The sequence below is a fragment of the Rhinatrema bivittatum genome, chromosome 1, assembly GCF_901001135.1.
Source record: "Rhinatrema bivittatum chromosome 1, aRhiBiv1.1, whole genome shotgun sequence".
NCBI classification, from domain to species: domain Eukaryota; kingdom Metazoa; phylum Chordata; class Amphibia; order Gymnophiona; family Rhinatrematidae; genus Rhinatrema; species Rhinatrema bivittatum.
Window position 1 is genome coordinate 739,654,195 of NC_042615.1, and position 21,959 is coordinate 739,676,153.

The window sequence follows — 21,959 nt, forward strand, 5'->3', positions numbered from 1 at the left end:
TGTACTTACCATAGAGGACTCAGCTAATAGGGCCCAGGATCTCAATGTGGGCCTTATTTCCTCTCTCCCTGACTTGTGGAGCTTTGGTACATTGCACCTGTATGGATTCAGCAGGATAAGTATAGTAGGATGGCATGGAAGGAGAAGTCTTTACTTGCTAACTTCCTTTTCATAAGCCCTGCTACACCAGTCCAGAACCTTCCCAGGTAGTTGGGCAGTTTATGCAGGCTACAGTGATATTTGGATGAATGTATATTTCTAAAGTAGGCTTTCTTGCAGTCCTTGAAGTTCTTTCTCTTCACTCTTGTTAAATTTACTGCTTTTTTGACAGTCTTTACATACGAGGAATTTCCCCCTGAAGTTGGTGGTTGTTTAATCCAGTTACTTTTGTGTTTCAGTGCTTTGTCAAAAGAATACTGATTTCTTACAGTGCTTCAGCACCTCCTTGTAGTGCTGATAATGTTACAGTGGAAATTCACTGCTGGTAGAGGGACATAATCCACCTGTATGCACTCAGCCAAACTGGTATAGCATGAGCTATGGAAAGGAAATGAACAGGTAAAAATGTCTCCTTTTCCTTTTTACTGCCCCATTGTCCTGAAGTGAACCTCTTCACCAGAGCTGACCTGCTTAAAGGGAAATGGCCTTTTTCTCACAGTAAGTAAATATGCACTTAAGCCAGTGGCTCCCTGAGTCAAGTTTTACCTTACAATCAAAATAAGTTAACGCCCTTTCACACCTAAAGAAAGTGTGAACGCCAATATATTTTAATTGCCATTTACTAAATTATTACCAGAGCCACACAAAAGCCCCAACACTAAATCCATCAACACGCAGTCTTTTTACTTATTCCTAACTATAGTGCCAAAGGCTGTTTAAAATCCATTTTTAATTAAGTAACTTCATGCTAATTGTAGTAGCATTTGAGTCCGATTTAGCTTTCAAGTACTGTTTTGTTCTTACCCAGTTATGGGAGCTGCTCCTTAAATTGTATGGAACAGAACAAGGAAGAGGCCCCCCCCCCAAATAAAGAACTGACAGATAATCACTGGTATTATGGGTCGATTACTGAAGGTGGTGATATGCTGTATAAAAAACACTTTTCCTATAGAGCATCCTCCCCAGCCTTGGATATGTAGTAATGTAACATCATAGCCTGATCCAAGGAAGTCATTTACATTTATAGATTGGTATTTAGCTCATGCCCTTTCTTGGTGGCTGAAGTCAAATTACATTCAGATACAGTAGGTATTTTTTAAGTCCTTGGATTCTTCATGTTTTCTACAATTCCAATAAACACAAAAGGAACTGACTTAGCAGAAGTTTGAAACTCGTAAGCAGTATAATCATTCATCAAGGCTTCAATCCTGGCTATTCTCCAGGCTCTTCTCTAAATCAGAATATTGCACCAGCCCAAGCAGATTAATTGGTGAATACACCTGTAAATTTAAAGTACTCTATTTCCAACTCCCTTGGCAACTTAATTTTGTTGAGTTCCTAGTTAAGTTTAAGATGAAGGCAGCAGTCCAGCAGCAAGAGGGGTGGGGGGGTCTATGCAGTCTTTTTTTGCATCAAGTGTCACATGTATGATTTTTTTAACCCACCGGTGAGAGATTGTATGGGTGCACCCGGTGCAAAGAGCTCCTGGCTTTCAGAGAACGAGTCCAATCTCTGGAGGCTAGAGTAGCAGATCTGGAGGAGCCAAGGCAGACAGAGGTGTATAGATGAGACCTTCAGGGACATACTAGCCAAGTCCTAAATCCAGTCTGGCAGTCCTGGTGTTGCCTTGGATCAGAGAGGTCTCCTGGTTGAAAAGCATCACCCTGATGTAAAAGGAAGTGATCCTGTAGCAAGGACCTGCTCTTCAGATGAAGCATGGTCCTTTTGAACTGAGAACAAATTTTCCAGGGCTAATGTCAAGGAGGGAAGGGTTAGATCAGCCATCATAGTTGGTGATACGATCATTAGAAACGTAGATAGCTGGGTGGCTGGTGGATGTGAGGACCTCCTGGTAACTTGACTGCCTGGTGCGAAGGTGGCGGAACTCATGTGCCACTTGGATATGATTATAGACAGTGCTGGGGAGGAGCTGGCTGTCGTGGTACATGTGGGAACTGACGATATAGGAAAATGTGGGAGGGAGGGTCTGGAAGCCAAATTTAGGATTTTAGTAGAAATCTGAAATCCAGAACCTCCCTGGTGACATTCTCTGAAATGCTCCCTGTTCCATGTGCAGGACCATAGGCAGGCAGAGCTCTGGAGTCTTAATGTGTGGATGAGACAATAGTGCAGGGAAGAGGGATTTAATTTTGTAAGGAACTGGACAACCTTTGGGGAAGGGGGAGACTTTTCCAAAAAGGATGGGCTCCACCTTAACCAGAGTAGAACCAGGCTGCTGGTGCAGCTTTTAAACTAGAACAAGGGGGAAAGCCGACAGTCACTCAGCAGTGCATGGTTCGGAGGAATGTATCTTTGAAGGATACTAATGAAACAGGAGAATTAGGGCATCCCAACAAAGAGGTTCCAGTAAAAGCAAACGTAGTCCATGTACCTAAAAGAAATCACCTAAGCTAAAGAATTCCAAAGTATCCCTATCAACTGAAAAGCAGGTTGTTAATACAAACAAAAAACACACTTTAAAATGTCTGTATGGCAGAAGTCTAAAAAGTAAGATGGGAGAGTTAGTGTATAGCAGTGAATGATGCGATAGACATAATTGGCATCTCAGAGAACTAGTGGAAGGAGGATAACCAATGGGACAGTGCTATATCGGGGTACAAATTATATCACGATAGGGAGGATCAATTTGGGAGGGGGATTGGCACTTTCTCTCTGGGAGGGTATAGAATCCAACAGGATAAAGATTATACAAGACATTAAATGCTCGGTAGAATCTATATGGGTAGAAGTTCCATGTGTATTGGGTAGGAGTATAGTGATAGGAGTATACTACCGTCCACCTGGCCAAAATGATCAGACAGATGATGAAATGCTAAGAGAAATCAGGGAAGCTAACCAATTAGGCAGTGCAGTAATAATGGGAGATTTCAGTTACCCCAACATTGACTGACTGGGTAAATGTAACATCAAGACATGCTAGAGACACAAACGTTCCTGGATAGAATAAACAACTGCTTCATGGAGCAATTGGTTCAGGCACCAACGAGAGAGGGAGTTATTTTAGATTTAATTCTTAGTGGAACACAGAGTTTGGTGAGAGATATAATGGTGGTGGGGGCCACTTGGCAAAAGTGATCATAACCATGATCAAATTTGAACTAATGACTGGAAGGGGGACAGTATGTAAATCTACAGTTCTAACACTAAATATTAATAAGGGAAACTTTGATAAAATGAGGAAAATAGAAAAAAATGAAAGGTGCAGCTGCAAAGGTTAAAAGTGTACAACAGGCATGGACATTGTCTTTTTAAACAATCTTAGAAGTGCAGTCCAGATGTATTCCACACATTAAGAAAGGTAGAAGGAAGGCAATACTATTACCGGCATACAAAGGTGATGTGAAAGAGGTTATTTTAGCCAAAAAAAATCCTTCAAAAATTGGAAGAAGGATCCATCTGAAGAAAATAGGAAAAAGCATAAGCATTGTCAAGTAAATGTAAAACATTGATAGGCGAAGAGAGAATTTGAAATGAAGTTGGCCATAGAAGCAAAAACTCATAATAAAAATGTTTTAAAATATGTCTGCAGCAAGAAAACCCGTGTGAGAGTCTGTTGGACCGTTGGATGACTGAGTGGTTAAAGAGGCTCTTAGAGAAGATAAGGCAATTGCAGAAAGACTAATTGAATTATTTGCTTCTGTGTTTACTAATGAGGATGTTGAGGAGATACCGGTTGTGGAGATGGTTTTCAAGGGTGATGAGTCAGATGAACTGAACCTGGAAGATATAATGGGCTAGACTGACAAACTAAAGAGTAGCAAATCACCTGGACTGGATGGTATGCACCCCAGGGTTCTGAATGAACTGAAAAATGAAATTTCAGATCTATCAATTAAAATTTGTAACCTATTTTTAAAATCATCCATTGTGCCTGAAGACTGGAAAGTGGCCAAGGTAACCCCAATAAGTGTTCTAGGGGGGGATCTGGGAAACTATAGCCCAGTGAACCTGACTTCAGTGCCAGGAAGAATAGTGGAAACAATTCTAAAGATCAAAATCACAGAGCATATAGAAAGACGTGGTTTACTGGAACACTGTCAGTATGGATTTACTCAAGGGAAGTCTTACCTTACAAATATGTTTCATTTATTTGAAGGTGTTAATAAACATGGATAAATGTGAACATGTAGATGTAGTGTATTTGGATTTTCAGAAGGCGTTTGACAAAGTCCCTCATGAGAGGCTTCTAAGAAAACTAAAAAGTCATGGGATAGGAGACAATGTCCTTTCGTGGATTGCAAACTGGTTAAAAGACAGGAAACAGAGTGGGGGGTTAAATGGTCAGTGGAAAAGGGTAAACAGTGGAGTGCCTCAGGGATCTGTACTTGGACTGGTGGTTTTCAGAATATTTTATAAATGACCTGGAAAGGAATGTGACGAGTGAGGTCATTAAATTTGCAGATACAAAATTATTCAGAGTAGTTAAATCACAAGCAGATTGTGATAAATTGCAGGAGGACCTTGTGAGACTGGTAGATTGGGCATCCAAATGGCAAATGAAATTTAATGTGGACAAATGCAAGGTGATGCATATAGGGACAAATAACCCTTGCTGTGGTTAAACAATATTAAGCTCCAGATTAGGAGTTATCACTCAGAAAAGAGATCTAGGCGTTATAGTGGATGATATATTGAAATTGCCGTAGCACACTGAGCGGACAATCAAAAAAGCAAACAATGTTAGGAATTATTAGAAAGTGAATGGTGAATAAAATGGAAAATGTCATAATGCCTCTCTTTTGCTCCATGGTGAGACTGCACATTGAGTACTGTGAACATTTCTGGTCACCGCATCTCAAAAAGATATAATTGCACTGGAGAAGGTACAGAGAAGGGCAATCAAAATGATAAAGGGAATGGAACAGCTCCCCTATGAAAAAAGGCTAAAGAGATTAGGGCTGTTCAACTTGGAGAAAGGGGGGGGGGGGGATATGATGGAGGTTTTTAAATACTTGAGAGGTCTAGAATGTCTGACTTTGAATCAGTTATTTACTCTTCCGGATAATAGACTATGGGGCACTCCATGAAGTTAGCAAGTAGCACATTTAAAACTAATCAGAGAAATTCTTTTTCACTCAATGCACAATTAAGCTTCAGAATTTGTTGCCAGAAGATGTGGTTAGTGCAGTTAATGTAGCTGGGTTTAAACAAGGTTTGGAATAGGATCTTGGAGAAGTCCATTAACTGCTAATAATCAAGCTGACTTAGGGAATAGCCACTGCTATTACTGGCATCAGTAGCATGGGATCTGCTTAGTGTTTGGGTACTTGCCATGTGTTTGTAGAATGGATTGGCCACTGTTGGAAACAGGATGCTGGGCTTGATGGACCTTGGTCTGACCCAGTATGGTAATTTCTTATTTGCATATTTTTTTTAATATACATTCATAATCTGTTATCTTTAAATAAAAAAAAATCTAAAATGGAGTCTCTCTCATATTTACTTATCTCATGCTTGTATAAGCAATATAAGGGTGTTCTGTATCCTGTCTGATTATAGTGCACTTCCTTTGCCCTCCTCTACACTTGTTAGATATAGAAGGTGTTAGAGGTAATTGTCTATAGCACTAACCAATCCATGTATTCCAAATAGCTCAGAAAACTACGGGGGTTTCCACAGAATCAGAGTTTTATTTGTCAGACTTTTCAGGTTTAGCAGTTAGAATACAATAAACAATATATTTCTCTACAGTCCTTGCTGTTTATAGAGAATACAGCTCTGCATCATTAGTAAACTTAACATATCAGAGACCTTGATTTGCTCAGTGTATATGAATAAATATAACTAGCTAACTAACCCAATAACTTTAGAAGATCACCTTCCATTTTACCCTGAAGCAGTCTTTGAGGAGGCAGTTTCTGCCGAAGGGAGCAGGCGTTCTTGGCCAAAGTCACTTGCTGGCTAAGGCTGATCTAAGCTCCTGGAGAAGAAAGACAAGTTTGAGATGAACAACCAGGTAACAGAAGGGCTTTACACGCACAGGACACCAGAGCCCTTCTGCTTAATCACTTGGGGGGGGGGGGGGGGGTATAGGCTCGGGCGTCATCTTCAGATGTTGATGGTTCTTCTTTCACTGGCTTCCTGAGCCCTCTCCCCAGCTGCTTTTAACAGGCAAAAGCATGAATATGGAAAAAGCTCATGCATGGTCACACAGCGGGAAGGACAGGGTCGTTTCTCCATTTCAGACTGCTGGCCCCCTTTCCAAAAATTTTTTTTTTTTTGGGGGTGGGGGGGTCCTTGCTGTGTGGTGACTTTGGATCCTGATCTGATCTGGACTCGTGAGCTGTCTTGTGGTGTTGGTGCTTTTCTGTGAGCTGACCTGTCTCATAAACTGCCATTTAGGCTGTTTTTTCAACTCCAGGCAAATTTGGGTTGTTTTGTGTGACCTGTCCTGTCCCAGGCAGTCGAGGTTCATGTTTGTGCAAAAAAGCTATAGCCCTTAGTTAAACAGGGCAGATAGATAACCTGGGTACATATTGTCATTTTGGTCAAAACTTCCTTATTTTTCTATTGAAACCACATCAGCATCCATTTCTGTTTGCGTCCCTCTTGTGGGGTTAGTATTCATATTTGGTTGCATACAGCAGTAAAAACCTCTGATATCTCCCTCATGTGTATCGGAAAGACCTGGACATTCAGGCTTCAACTTTGAAGGATTTTCAGTGAGAAATTGAAATATCAATAGTGAAACAGGTTTGTGGTTGGATGTGATTGGGCTGGGAGTGGAATATTTATTTTATTTTAAGTAGCTGGGATGCTGTCCTTGGGGTCTGAGGCTAAAATCACAAAAAAAAAAAAAAAAAAAGCAAGCAAGCATATTGCTATGGATCTGTCACAGGCCTCATTTTCTTCCTGTGTACATGTTCAAAGCGTGTATAAAATGGACAGTCTAAAAGCCTAAAGAATTAATCAAAAGTACTCCGTGTTTCTTCAATTTATTTCTGTAGATGTCATAACATTTCTTGTAACTACAATACTTTGTTGTAGAGCTGTTAAAATTTCATAAATAAAGATAAATTCTTATAGCACATTTGAAATTAAAAAAAAAAAATCTAAAGAGCCAAGGAAGTCAACGTGGCTCTCACTTGAGCCTTAAGAACGTCTGTAATCTGTATACCAGCTAGATGTAATAGTCCACTAGCCTATTGGGAAATGCAGATGCCAACCTAATGTATTGGAATGTAAGGAATGAACAGTTGAGAAACTAGTCAGTGAGATTTAAGTCCAAGGATTGAAGAGCCCACACTCTCTTGTGTATGCATGCAATCTTGGAAAGAATGTAGGTAGCACAATGGCTTCATTAAAGGTGGAAGAAACTTAGGACAAGTTCATAAAAAAAAAAAAAAATTTTAAAAATCCTGATTTGAAAAAACCAGAGCCTGCAATTTGTTTATGCTTCATGCCAAAGTGAGTGCAACCAGAAACTTTTCTAAGTGAGATACTTCAACACCATCAACTTGAGAGCTTCTAGTGAGGTTTCATGAGTTCAACAAGGATTATATTGAGGACCCAAAACACTGAATGTATACTTATTGGGGGGTTGTAATGTCCTAGACCTTTCATGAATTTTGATACTAAAGGGTGGAACGAGAGGAGAGCAGAGCACTTTACCTGCTGATATGCCACATTGGCATTAAGATGAATTTCAACTGAAGATGTGCCAATGCCCAATGAGAAAAGGAAAAATAAATAATGAAACAAGTCCCTCATGCCATGGGAGAAAGGAGCCATCAGATTGGTACCACACCATATTGAAAAGCTCTTCTATTTGAAGCTGTTAGAGTTTCCGATAAAAGGCTTTCTGGCAGAAATCATCACATCCTCCTCCTCCTTAGGGAGGCAGAGACCTCTGTACGCTCAACATCCATGCCATGAGGAATGGCAAGTTGGGATGGCGGTCTGTTGTCTTCTTGTGTGACGAGTCACAACATCCAAGCGAAAAGGAGACTGAATGGATAGACCGATTTGAGAGATGGATACCACATTTGCAATGGCCATGCTGGTGCCATAAAGATGAGCTTTGCCTTATCCTGAAAAATCTTCTGGACAGTCCTGGCAATGAGAATGAATGATTGATTGGTGGTACATTTAAAATAGACAGGTGCCCCATTCTAGCGTGTTTTATATACTTAGTGTTGTGATTCTTTTTATAACTGTTTATTGAATAGGATACAGTAACATTATCACTTGCGCAAAAACTGTAAGATAATGTTCCTGAAATACAGTATATTTTGGTCATAGCAAAAAACTAAGATTTTTACAACAAAGAATGAGTGACTTTACTCTTAACTCCAAATCCCATTACCGCCCCCCCAGCCATACTGGGTGAAAGGAACAGGCAATGACATTAAACCAGAGGCAAGGTAAGCACAGAGAGAACACAAGGAATTGGGTGCGAGCAAACCATGCAGGCAACTATAAATGAAAGTACACATTCCTAGCAAACAGGTTCACAAGGCATACATGTCCTCTCACTCCCTGACACCCATAGTTATACTAGATTTCTACTGCAGGGAGGGAGACCATATCTTCTCAAAACTAACCAGTCTATCATTTCTCGTGCCGTTAATTTCCCTATATAACAAACCCTATCAATTCTAGAACATACATCTGTCAGTAATGGAACCGTGGATTTGTGCCCCCAGAAGTTGAGCTCACATCTAGTAGTAGTGACTACTTGTTGTACCCAATGTTGAAAGAACTCATTCCCCACAGCACTTGGAATACACAATAAGCAGAGTTTGGGATCTCTGCAAACTGTAATACCAGTCAAGGTATGAATAAAGTTAAGAAGAGCCTCCCATAACTTCCGGTCAGTCCCACCACAAGTGGATGAATGTACCATGGGCCCCACAACCTTTCCAGCACCTATCATTGGATCCATTGAACATCTGGCTCAACCTAACAGCGTCAAATACCACCTATATAATCCCTTATATCCATTCTCTTTAAGGATGAGACCAAACTCCTGCTAATAGCTGAAAAACATTGGTCCCATTTTATATCTCCAAGTGCGCCCTTCCCAGATTTTTCTCCCACTCAATCTAGAACGCCAGTTTCCTGTGGGGATCTTTATTAAATAGAACAATAGATCTTGGATATGGGCTTGGAAAGCTTCTCAGCTTGAACACAATAACTTTCAAAAAGAGATTTACCCTTTCTATGCTCCTGACCTACCATTGTCGAAACGAAAAAATGTATGAGCTGATTGTAGGCAAATCTGTCTACTGCAGAGACTGGGTATAATTGGTGCTATGATAGAAGTTTCTGCCTATCCCATACCTGCTCCCATTTAAACAGGGCGTTGGAGAAGGAATGGCCTATCTCCGTCAGGTCCGTCCCCGGTGTAAAACCTTTGACAAAAAGAAAAATAAGGTGGTATTTCTATTTATCACCCACTAGTCTAGATCTCCATTTCTCCCCCACTTTGAAAATTAAACTGTTAAAAGGGGAAAGCCCAGTTAGAGATGTCTTACCTTGTTGCCAAGCCCTAATATGCAGTGGTGGGCCACCTGCTCCCAACATGGCTATCCATGCCCAGTGCTTCAACTGCCCACTCGAGTGCCAATGACGCAGAAAAATATCAAGCTAAATGGGGACCTGAAACCTCCCCCCCCTTTAGTTTATCTCAAAAAAGAGCTTTCTTAAATACCCTGGGAAGTCGACATTTCCATATGAAATCTAAGTAGCTTATGCTGCCAAAGGGTCAGGAACGAGTCAGGCACATGTACAGGAAGAATTTGAAAGATATAGTAGAAACGAGGTAATACATTAATTTTAACAAAAGCCACCCTCCCCAACCAAGAGAAGTTCAGCCTGTCCCATCTATCCAAGTCTTTTTGTATGCTAGAGCAGAGGTTCTTAACCTTTTTTCGGACGGGACACACCTGACAGATGGTTCTCACATGCGTGACACACTGAACATGTGACGGGGCAAAATGTAAATATACATTCTGCATCCTCAGGAACCCCTTCGACCCCCAAAAATGAGTACAGAGCAGAACTAGGGCATTACCCGTACAACTCACCATACAAAAAAAGATATTCTGGTTCTGATGACAACTCAGTAAAAGCAAAACAAACTCTCTTTACTGGCAGGCACAATACCCCTCCTTATGAAAAGACAGTAATTTACCACTACAAATATTTAACCAAGCCCTAAACACTAATACACCTCCTATTAGGCAAACAGAGCAAGCCAAGCTGCTATAGATAGATATCCACTTAGAAATAATTGTAAAACTATACTAATAAATGTTACAAAACAGCTGACGAACAGAATAACATCCAACAATTAAAAACTCATAAAATTATTAAAAAATTGTCCAAATATCAATAAAATATTTCAAAACAGCAGACACATCACATAATACCCAATAATTAAAATGGCAGTCAATCAAGAAAAATAAACTTAAAAAGCCGCCTTTATTTACTCTCTCCAGCAACTCTCCCTACTCCTTTCCCTTGCAGGTCAATAGCACTCACCAGAAGCAGCAGTGGCTGCTGCAGCTCTGTCCTCACAGTCCTCTTCCTTAGGGCCCACAACCAGTCATAACCAGTCTCTGTCTCACACAGACCAGTAACCTCCCTAACTAGTATCTCTTCCTCACACACACACACATAGGTCACCTCCCTGACCAATCTCTGTCTCTCTCACACACACACACACACACCAGTCATCTTCCTGACCAGTCTGTCTCTCAATCACACACATGCTCTGTCACTTACATGCAAGCTCACACACACACAGGTCACCTCCCTGACCAATCTCTCTCTCACTCTCACACACACACACCAGTCATCTTCATGACCAGTCTGTCTCTCAATCACACACATGCTCTGTCACTTACATACAAGCTCTCACTCATGCACAGAGGCATCCATTCTACCGTACACACACACAAAGCTGCCACTCACGCACCCAGGCACCCATTCTACCACACATACAAGCTCAAATGGAGCCTCTTCTCATTGGCCCAATAGGCCTGGCCTCCGCTTATCAGCTGCTGCTGGCCTGACCTTCGGTGGCATGCAACGTCCCTCCAGCCGCCACCGGCCTGGCCTCCTGCACAGGTCTCTCCACTCTTCAGCCGCCAGTGGCTGCACACAGTGTCTCTCCATTCTTCGGCTCCGGCAGCGCACAGGTCTCTCCACTCTTCAGCCAGCAGCCTGGCCTCTGGCGGTGATGCGAATCATCTCTCCACTCTTCAGCCCCGCCGCCCCTGGGGAGAAGGGAAGCACAAGTGGGGCAGTGGGACACTGGTGTGCCGCGACACACCGGTTGAGAACCACTGTGCTAGAGAATAAGAGTTTTTAGTTAAGCCCAAATAACTCAGCCACATTGAGTCCGATTTTCACCCCCCAGGTATTTTACCCAACCCTTTGCTTCCCAAAACAGGAGCTCGGTCTTATGTGCAAACTGATCAGCTGGTACTGAGATATTCATTAACTCGGATTTATCCTCACTAACTTTAAAAACCGAGACCCTCCAATCAATCTCATATCCTGCAGTAATATTGTGGGTCTGCCACTGTGAATAAGAGATCGCCTGTAAACATGGATAGCTTATACTGATATGGGCCCACAGACAGCCCCTGAATTTGAGAATTACGGCTTACCCTTTCTGCCAGCGGTTCCAAGGATAGGGCAAATAGGGATGCCCCCTCTCGCCATTGTTATCTGGTACCTCCTTTTTATCTCAAAGGGCACAGAATAACCCCCAGGTAATTCTGTACTCTGCAGGTATTTATCATCATGCTCTTTCACTGAGGCATAAAGCTCCTCATAGAATCTTAGAAATCAATTACATATATCCACTGACTCATATAAAACCATTCCCGTATTATCCTTAATCTTAGTAATAAGGGATTGAGCAGCTCTCTCCTTCAATTTCCTCACAAGCAGCCTACCAGCCTTGTTGTTAAGCTCCAAATTGCCTTTGTTTTAGCAGATCTAATTGAAACTGTAACCAAGCAAGTTCCAGCACATGCAAGTCATTCCTAGCTGCCTCTAATTCCACGAATCTTCTGGGATCAGAGGTTCGTTTATGGCTTAAAGCCAATTTAGCTATACGTTGCATAATATGTAACCTTTTGGCATTCCTATTTAACGTGTGCGGCCTGTGAAATTAATTTGCCCCACACTGCCTTCAAGCAGTCCCAAATTGTGCCTGGGGCTACCTCTCCAGTCCTATTAAGATCTAAATATTCCCTTATTTCACCCATAAGAGAATCTGTAAAGGATGTATCATATAGCAAGCTATTTAATCGCCAGTAATGTCGACAGACACCTCTGCTTTTCAGCCTTAATGCTAGCTAAACCGGTGATCGGACCAGGTTATGGTACTCGGTTCAGCCCCAGTAGTCATGTCAACCAGGGATTTGTTGATTTTACAATGAGATCAATGTGGGAATATGACTGGTGGGATTGGGAGAAATATGTGTAATTATGATGAGTTGGGTTCCATAAGTGCCATATATCTACTAGACCACGCTTGGATATCAAAACTTTTAAGGGCCTGTCTGTGACCTTTGGATCCCACTGAGCCAAAGCCTGTATAATCAGATATGGGTACCTTCTGAGGTTGAAATCTCCCCCTACTATAACGTGGCCCTCAGACCACTCCTCCAGAAACGTGGAAATGCATGCAAAAAAGGAACCCTGATTCACATTCGAACTGTGTACAAATTAAAAAACATGTACCTTTTTATTATCTAACATAGCTTTGAGAATAATATACCAGCCCTCTGTATCTCACTTAACAGACTTAACATCTATTACAAGGGAATGGGAAAATAATAACCCCACTCCAGAGTATTTCTTTTTAATCATGGCAGATGCTAGATATTGTTGGGGAAAGAACCTATCCCACAATAAGCGTTCTGTGCTTTTTAAGTAGGTGAGTTTCCTGACAGAAAATAACATTAGCCTGTAAAATCCCGAGCCTCTTGAAACAAGTTTCCTCTTGCCGGGGGAATTCAGTCCCTTAGTGTTAATAGAAATTATCCATAACCCCCTCCATAGCATACAATAAGTATTATAAACAGCACCTCCCCCCAATAGCATTGTTATAAAATCGTCGCATCCATGTGTGAGTGCCGGGAACCGCGGGCATATAGACGCCCGCGCAGTTCTTAAAAAAATTTACCTTTAAATGTTTAGTTATACCAAACACATTTTAAAATGACTTTACAAGCTTTTATCTCAGCAAAATGCCTCACAGCGACTGACAGAGCAAGATTTTTAGCAATATCATTCTCTATAGATAGTGTACATGAGGTGAGCCTTTCATCTACTATCATAGGCCGTAGGTACATTTGATTAGTTAATCTTGAGAAGCTTTGCTCACTGCTAGCAAACAAAGTATCAGGATGATTCACAGTGTTACCTAAATATTTGAGAAAGCATTGCTTACATTCATATCATGTAAATACTGAAAACTCATGGGGAATCTTTCCCATGGGGTAACATTACGTAAATGAAACAGCTCATCACAAAGTTCTAGGTCATTAACATCAGTGTTCACCATCAGAGAGGGTTCTATGAAGATCCATATAGTGTGAGGACACTTCTTTTTCCTGGTAGTTTCTCTAAATTGTACAAAAATCCCCAAGTATTTCTGAGCTTCAAGCTGTTCAAGTCATTTTTCAGCTGATACATGAGTAATGTCGACAAGAGTATAGAAGAAATCACATTTGAATATTTCTTCTGCACTGCCTTAAGTCCTTGTCACAACTCTCATTTCCTGCAACATTTGCATGGAGACTCCCTGAAAGTTGTTTTGGCATCAAGAAATTCTGCCATCTCCTTGCCTGTGATAATTAATTACATCCTTAAAACTGTCTCAGTAGGAGGTAATGAATTCAAAGAATCTTTTTATGAGTGTGGTAGCATTTACTTTATCCATATCACGGCTTTGCATAGTTTTATATGTTATATTAATCTGAAATAATGTCATAGCAAACTGCAATTGATAGTAAAAACTTGAAGTCCAGTGGTTGCTTTGCTAGACATTGTGCTTCATAGGAAAGATCTGCATTCACCTGGTGCCTCTGTTGCTTCTATCAGAGCATCATGGACTTCTTTAATCTGATATTGAATGTCCTTTACACTGTCAATCTGACTAGGAGACTTAAAGGTAAGTTGGATACATGTTTTGTCAAAATGTTCCACCTTTGAACTGAGGCAGAAAATAACATAAAAATGCATTGTGACACTCTGCTTTGATGAAGAAGCTGCATCTGAAACTACTAAATTGAGTGAATGATAGCCACAGAGTACAAACAAAGCTCATTAGTTAATTGTTAGTACTTTTGCCTGAACCCCTTTTATTTTTGTCCTTCATGTTGACACCATTGTAATAGCGTTGACACCAGCAGTCCTTGAAGTTTATATTCTCTCTTAAGGTATTCAATAAAAGTTCTGCAAGACCTTCTCCAGTTATTATGTCAGTTGTCTTAAATCCTAAGAAATGTCTATTACTAGGATAGTTCAATTATCTTTGTCTACCCACCTCAGCACTAGTGATCATCAAACGGTATGGTTTGATAATGCAAACAGGATGCGGAGAAGTCAGACCCAGGTTTTGAATTTCAAAAATATGGACTTTGTTGAAATGGGGAAGGACCTGGAGGGAGAACTAGAAGACTGGGAGAAAATGGGAGTGGTGGAACAACAGTGGGCCAAACTAAAAGTCCATTAAAGGCTATTAATCAAGTTTTTACTTGGGGAATAGCCACTGCTATTGATTGCATCAGTAGCATGGGATCTTAGTGTTTGGATAATTGCCAGGTTCTTGTGGCCTGGTTTGGCCTCTGTTGGAAACAGGATGCTGGGCTTGATGGACCCTTGGTCTGACCCATCATGGCAATTTCTTATGTTCTTATAGCAACAAATGTATATGTGACAAATAAGAAACCGATCTGGTTCTCAAAGGAGGTGGCTGATAAAAGCAAAAAGAACAGCTTTCAAGAAATATACAGGATCCCAAAAGGAAGAACACAGGTGATATCTGATGAAACTGAGGGAGACAAAGAAGGAAATTAAAGCTAAAATTCAGGCAGCAGAAAATATTTCCAAAGAAGTAAAGAGAGGTGACCAAAACATTTTTGAGAAACATTGGCGAAAGGTCCAAAATGGTATAGTGAAACTAAAAGGGGACAATGATCAATGTGTGGAGAGAGATGAAGAAAAGACAAATATTAAACAAGTACTTCAGTTTTATGTTCACTAAAGACCCTTGAGAAAGACCTTTTGCTGATTAACAAGACCATTGGTGGAAATGGGGTAGATGAAACTCCGTTTACGGAAGATAATGTATGGGAAGGGCTAAGAAAACTGAAAGTGGACGAGGCCAGATGAGGTTCATCCCAGGATACTGAGGGAGCTCAGAGATGTGCTGGTGGGTCTCCTGCGTGACCTGTTTGATAGATCCCTGGAAACAGAAGTGGTGCTGAGTGATTGGAGAAGAACAGTGGTGGTCCCACTCCACAAGAGTGGTAGCAGAGAAGAGGTCGGAAACTACAGTCCGGTTAGCCTTGCCTCAGTGGTGGGTAAACTAATGGAGACTGCTGAAGGAAAGGATAATTAACGATCTATAGTCAGGAGGATTGCTGAACCCAAGACAACATGAATTCACTAGGGTAAGCTCCTGTCAGACAAATATGATTTTTTTGATTTGAGTAACTAAAGAATTGGATTGAGGAAGAGCGCTCAATGTGATCTACTTGGATTTCAGCAAAGCTTTTGATACAGTACCGCATAGGAGGCTTGTGAATAAAATGAGCTTGGGAGTGAGCGCCAAGGTGGTGGCCTGGATTACAAACTGGTTTATGGACAGAAGACAGCATGTGGTGGTAAGTGGAACCTACTCTGATAGAGAGGTGTTAAATGGAGTGCCACAAGGTTTGGTGTTGGGACCGATTTCTGTTCAGTATCTTTGTGAGTGACACTGCGGAAGGGATAGAAGGTAAAGGGTTTTTTTTGTTTTTGTCTATTTGCAGATGATACTAAGATCTGCAACAGAGTGGACATGCCGAAGGGAGTAGAGAGAATGAGACGTGTTGGGGGGTGAAGGGCTGTTGTGCATGGAGCAAGAGAGTGATCCTGGGGTAATAGTGTCTGGGGATCTGAAGATGGCGAAGCAATGTGACAAGGCGATAGCTAAAGCCAGAAGAATGCTGAGCTGTATAGAGAGGAATAACTACTGTGTGGAAAAAAAAAAACGTGATCCCTTTATACAGGTCCTTGGTGAGGCCTCACCTGGAGTACTGTTCTGTTCTGGAGACCGTATCTCAAAAGGGACAGAGACAGGATGGAGGCGGTCCAGAGAAGAGCAACCAAAATGGTGGGTGGTATCTATCAAATGAGAAGAGGTTGAAGGCCTAAATATGTATACCCTGGATAAGAGGAGGTGCAGGGGAGATATGATACAGACCTTAAGATACCTGAGAGGTTTTAATGATGTACAATCAACAACTTTTTCCGTGGGAAAGAAACCATTAAAACTAGGGGACACAAAATAAAACTCCAGGAAGGAAGACTCAGAACCAATGTCAGGAAATATTTCTTCACAGAAAGGGTGGTGGGTGCCTGGAATGCCCTTCCGGAGGAGCTGTTGAAGACAAAAACAGTGAAAGATTTCAAAGGGGCGTAGGATAAACACTGGATCCCTAAAGGCTAGAGGATGGAAATGAAGAAATGAGTGCATGGGGGTGACTTGCTAGTGTGCGGTTAGAACCCTTAACCAGAAAGCCTTCATACTGTTGATGAAACACCATCATTGCTGTCTGCTTCAATGGCAGGGGGAAAAGGGGAATTTAGATTCAGACAGCAAGCAACAAGGATATTGAATTTCCCGGTATGGAAAAACAAACATAGGCATAACTTGCTGATGCGGTTGTTACTACCCTTAACCAGTAAACCTGAAACTCTTGATGCAAATCTAACATACCTTCTGCCATAGAAGCAGAGAGCTAACAGAGAATTGCACTTAAACAGAAAGCAAGAAGGGCCCTGACTTTTGAGGGTATGGGAAACTGATAAGTATGGGGGTTACTTGTATGGTGCAGCAGAAACTTCCAAGAGCTTGCTGGGCAGGCTGGATGGACCATTGGTTCTTTTCTGCTGTCATTTCTATGTCTATGAATCTCACAAAACTCTTTTTTTACAGAGTGACATATCAGATGTGCATCCAGTGTCACAGATAAATATCTTGCTCTTCTTAACTGATTTTTTGTATGTTCTCTAATGCTTTACTTCCCATTAGAGATTTAGTAAATTCTATATATTTTTGCAGCAGTGGTAATTAGTACACTTTTTTTTTTTTTTTCCCAAGGACACATATAAGAACATAAGAAATTGCCATAATGGATCAGACTAAGGGTCCATCAAGCCCAGCATCGTGTTTCCAACAGTGGCCAATCCAGGCTGCAAGTACCCAAACACTAAGTAGATCCCATGCTACTGATGCCAGTAATAGCAGTGGCTATTCTCTAAGTCAGTTGATTAATAGCAGTTAATGGACTTCTCTTCCAAGAACTTATCCAAACCTTTTTTAAACATAACTGCACCAACCACATCCTCTGGCACCAAATTCCACTGCTTAATTGTGCATTGTGTGAAAAATAATTTTCTCTTGAATAGTTTTAAATGTGCTACTTGCTATCTTCAGGGAGTACCCACTAGTCCTTCTATTATCTGAAAGAGTAAATAACCCATTCTAGACCTCTCATGATTTTAAGGACCTCTATCTTATTGCCCCCCCCCCCCCCCGCCATCTCTTCTCCAAGCTGAACAGCCCTAACCTCTTTAGCCTTTTCTCATAGGGGAGCTGTTCCATCCCCTTTATCATTTTGGTCACCCTTCTCTGTACCTTCTCCATTGCAACTATATGTTTTTTGAGATGCAGCGACAGAATTGTACACAGTACTGAAGGTGTGGTCTCACCAGGGAGCAATACAGAGACATATTTTCTGTTTTATTCACCATTCCCTTCCTAATAATTCCTAACATTGTTTGTTTGTTTGCTTTTTTGACTGCGGCAGCACACTGAGCTGACCATTTCAAAGTATTATCCACTAAGACACCTCACTCATTTCCCTGGGTGGTAACTCCTACTATAGAACCTAACATCGTGTAACTACAGCATGGGTTATTTTCCCTTGCACTTGTCCACATTAAATTTCATCTGCCATTTGGATGCCCAATCTTTCAGTCTCACAAGGTCCTTCTGCAATTTATCACAATTCACCTGTGATTTAACTACTCTGAACAATTTTGTATTATCTGCAAATTTGATTACCTCACTCGTATTCCTTTCCAGATCATTTATAAATATATTGAAAAACACGGGTCCTAGTACAGATCCCTGAGGCACTCCACTATTTACCCTTTTCCACTGAGAAAATTGACCATTTAAACCTACTCTCTGTTTCCTCCTATCTTTTAACCAGTTTGTAATCCATGAAAGGACATCGCCTCCTATCCCATGACTTTTTAGTTTTCTTAGAAGCCTTTCATGAGACTTTGTCAAATGCCTTCTGAACATCCAAATACACTACATCTACCGGTTCACCTTTATCCACATGTTTATTAACCCCTTCCAAAAAAAAAAGAAGCATAACATCATAATATATTCTAAGAACATCCACAAATCCTAGAAAATTTCCATTGTTTTCTGAAAGCAACTTGTCACTAGAGCCTCAAAGGCAGGATATGACTCGACAAATGTTGTAGATACCAAATGCTGTAACATGACTCACTAATGGTGCACTTCTCGATTTATAACATGCTGATACTCTTCATCAGTGCACAATTTTAATCTTGATTGTATTTCCATCAATGGTTGGATGAACTTTTCATAACATGTTTCCAATCATTTTATCCAGTAATCTGCACAAGCATGGAATAGTTAATAGCAAAAGCAAAACATTTTGTGAGCACATTTAGAACAGATAAGCCAGTGCCTTTGCAACTTCTCATCATTTTCCCAAAATTTTCAGCATGTGTGAGAAATATTACATTTATTTTCATCCTGTGGAAAATCCATATTTTCAATTTCATTTGGTCCAGTAGAAAACAATTGGTTTAAAAAATGTAGAATATATTTATCCCTGTCATTTATTATGTTACTCATGCTAAGACCAAAATAGTTCACCTAGCTACCAATGAGTGTGTTTTTTTTGTTTGTTTTTTGTAAGGGGGGGGGGGGGGGGGTAGTAACTGATGCACGGTGCAGGTTACTCCATAATGCAGGATCTAAAATACTGATAAGTAGCATATCTGGACTTTTTTCCATCTTTCAGCATTCCACTTGAAGTTTCTTCTGAGTTATCTTTATCATCAACTAAATCATGAATTGAAAGAGAATCTGCATCAGTACAATCTTGAGTTGGTAAATCTAATTCAACATTTTCACTTTCCTTTCTCTTACTTGAAAAATCTGCAATAATTTTATCATAGCACCAGTATCTTTTTGTTTTTGTTAAGCGTTTTGTTTCTTCTGTTGTGCACCAGAAAGTTTTTTGGGAGTCATTGGGGCTAATGCAATTTAAAGCACGGAAAGCGGGTGCTGACTTTTCAGCGCCCGCTTTCCTAACGTGCACATGGCGCCCGCAAGTGGGGCACCATGCAGTACTCAAATTAGAGGATCGCGCTAGCAAGGAAGCACTAGGGTTGCTACGCGACCCTGCCGCGGCTGCTGGTTATGAAGACAGATGCCGGTAAACTCGTCTGCCAGTAATGAAAATGGATGCAGAGTTTGGCGGCCATCTTCATTACTGGCAGATGGCCGGTTATGAAAACTGATGCTGAGTTTACTGACGTTGGTCTTCATAACTCGACGGTCTGCCGAGGGGTTTGGTTTTTTTTACTTAAAAAAAAGTATAGAAAAGCAGTTTTTTCTGCTTTTTCTGTACTTTTTACCAGCGCTCAGCTATTAACGCCTGCTCCAGGCAGGCATTAATAGCTGAGCAAAAAATTTGCATCTGAGACGCACATTATTTTTTTGCATGCGGAGTGAATCAGTAATAGGCTCATTCACATGCATTTGCATGTGATGACCGCTATTACATTCATCCGCGTCCACGGGTTAAATAGACGCTAATAACCCCTATTGCATTAGGAGGTGGATTAGCGCCTATTTAACCCACGTCGGAGTGCATGTTATACAGTGCACTCGGCTGAGCGCACTGTATTGCATCGGCCCCATTGTTTGAAAAATGCACCTTATAAAACCCAGTTTTAAAATGTGGGCACTACTACGAACCAGTATTGCCAGATCTGACACATACAATTATCAAATGGGAAACTCAGAATTATAGTACATTGCAGATCTCTACATAAGCATGAGTTAATCTCTTGAGTCTTTGTTACCTGTACATAGTGTTCCTGTACATAGTGATTACAGAGCCACAAATCAGCTTGTGATGTCACTATTAACTGTACCACAATAGAGTTCTAGCTTAAAGGAAGGAGGTAGGGAGGGAGTCCGACTAAATTGGTGTCCCTATCTTAGCCTCAACAGAAAGATATCTCACTGCTTCAGAATTGTCTATGGAAACTAAGCATGCAAGAAAACAGCAAGGGAAGCAGCATTTGAGCACTATGCAAGGGAAACCAAATAGGAAGAAATTATCTAAAAATCACCCTCTTCCAATGCAGCTAAAGTGTACCCAGCTTCCATAGCCCATGTACTGGGCATTGATGTTCCTGTAAGTGAGGTTAGATTTGAGGAAAGATAAACTGCAAATCTGTGCACCCCCCCCCCCCCCATATCAGCCAGTCTGTTTGTCTGCCTCAGTATTAACCCCTCGGTTGGTCTCCCTCTCAAGAGCCCACTCAGCTGATTTATTTCCCCTCCCTTTATCAAACTCATCCACCCCACAAATATAAGCAGTGGCTTTATAAGCGAAATTTTATTTTTTAACTAAATTATTCCGTTACAGCAGCTGTGGTGCACTTTTCCTTTTAAGAAAAGCAGCAAATAATCCTGTCTTTAGATGCTGTGCTGGTGGAAAGCCAAACCATGCAGCGCAGGTTAGCTTGTATCTCTTCTGCTGCTGGAGTGATTTTGTGTGCAGCTGGCACACTTCCTTCTTCCGACTTCTGGGACTGCCCGCGGTAACGTCATTTCCTTTCGCCTGGTTGCTAAGCTGGTCTCCTCCCCTAGTCTCTGGCTGCTGACGTTAGCTCCCGAGGTGCGACTACTGCGACGGGAGCGGGAGGTTGTGCCCAGGTGCATACGCAGCTCGGAAAACAAAGAGGTACTAAGCAGCCATGCCGACGGCAGTCCCAGCGCCCCGGGCGACCGGCTCAGTCAGCGCTTTACAGAGGCAGTGGACAGGTCCTGTTCCATGAAGCTTACAGCCTCATAGAGGTGGACTTGAAACAGAAAACATATTGGGGTGGTTTTCTGGATGTGGACTTTTGCCATCCAGTTAACAATAGATACCACACCACTTTGACATTTGAGACAATGCCTGCGTCCCCAGTAAGATTAAGGATTTGGTGATTTTTTACTCAGTTTTCCAGTGCTTATAGTTTCTTGTGCTGAAGATTTGATAATCTTTCCCAGTGAAGACTGCTTAGCTTAAGAGTAAAATTTAGGTTGCACACTTGCATCACAGTATTTCACTTTTTTTTTTTTGCCACATAATACATTTATAGATACTTTTTATACAGAGTATTTAAAGATGTATTTTGGTATGACTTTAGAGAACATAAACTTCACTATGTAATTGAATTTGGCTAAAATATAGAAAAGATGCACATCTATGTAC

General features: G+C 41.2%; 1 protein-coding gene across 7 annotated transcripts in view; it reads left to right on the plus strand.

Annotated features, from left to right (window-relative positions):
* Positions 1 to 21,959, plus strand: part of HMGCS1 (3-hydroxy-3-methylglutaryl-CoA synthase 1) — a 92,669-nt gene that overhangs the window by 12,527 nt on the left and 58,183 nt on the right. The window contains exon 1 of one of the 7 annotated variants that reach the window (XM_029577861.1): positions 21,306 to 21,443. The exons of 4 other annotated variants lie outside the window; for them this stretch is intronic. The gene's annotated coding sequence lies outside the window, so the exon portion shown is untranslated. Of the gene's footprint in view, positions 1 to 21,305; positions 21,444 to 21,533; positions 21,671 to 21,959 lie in introns of those variants that run through there. 2 more of the 7 variants (XM_029577899.1, XM_029577881.1) reach the window with 2 other exon arrangements.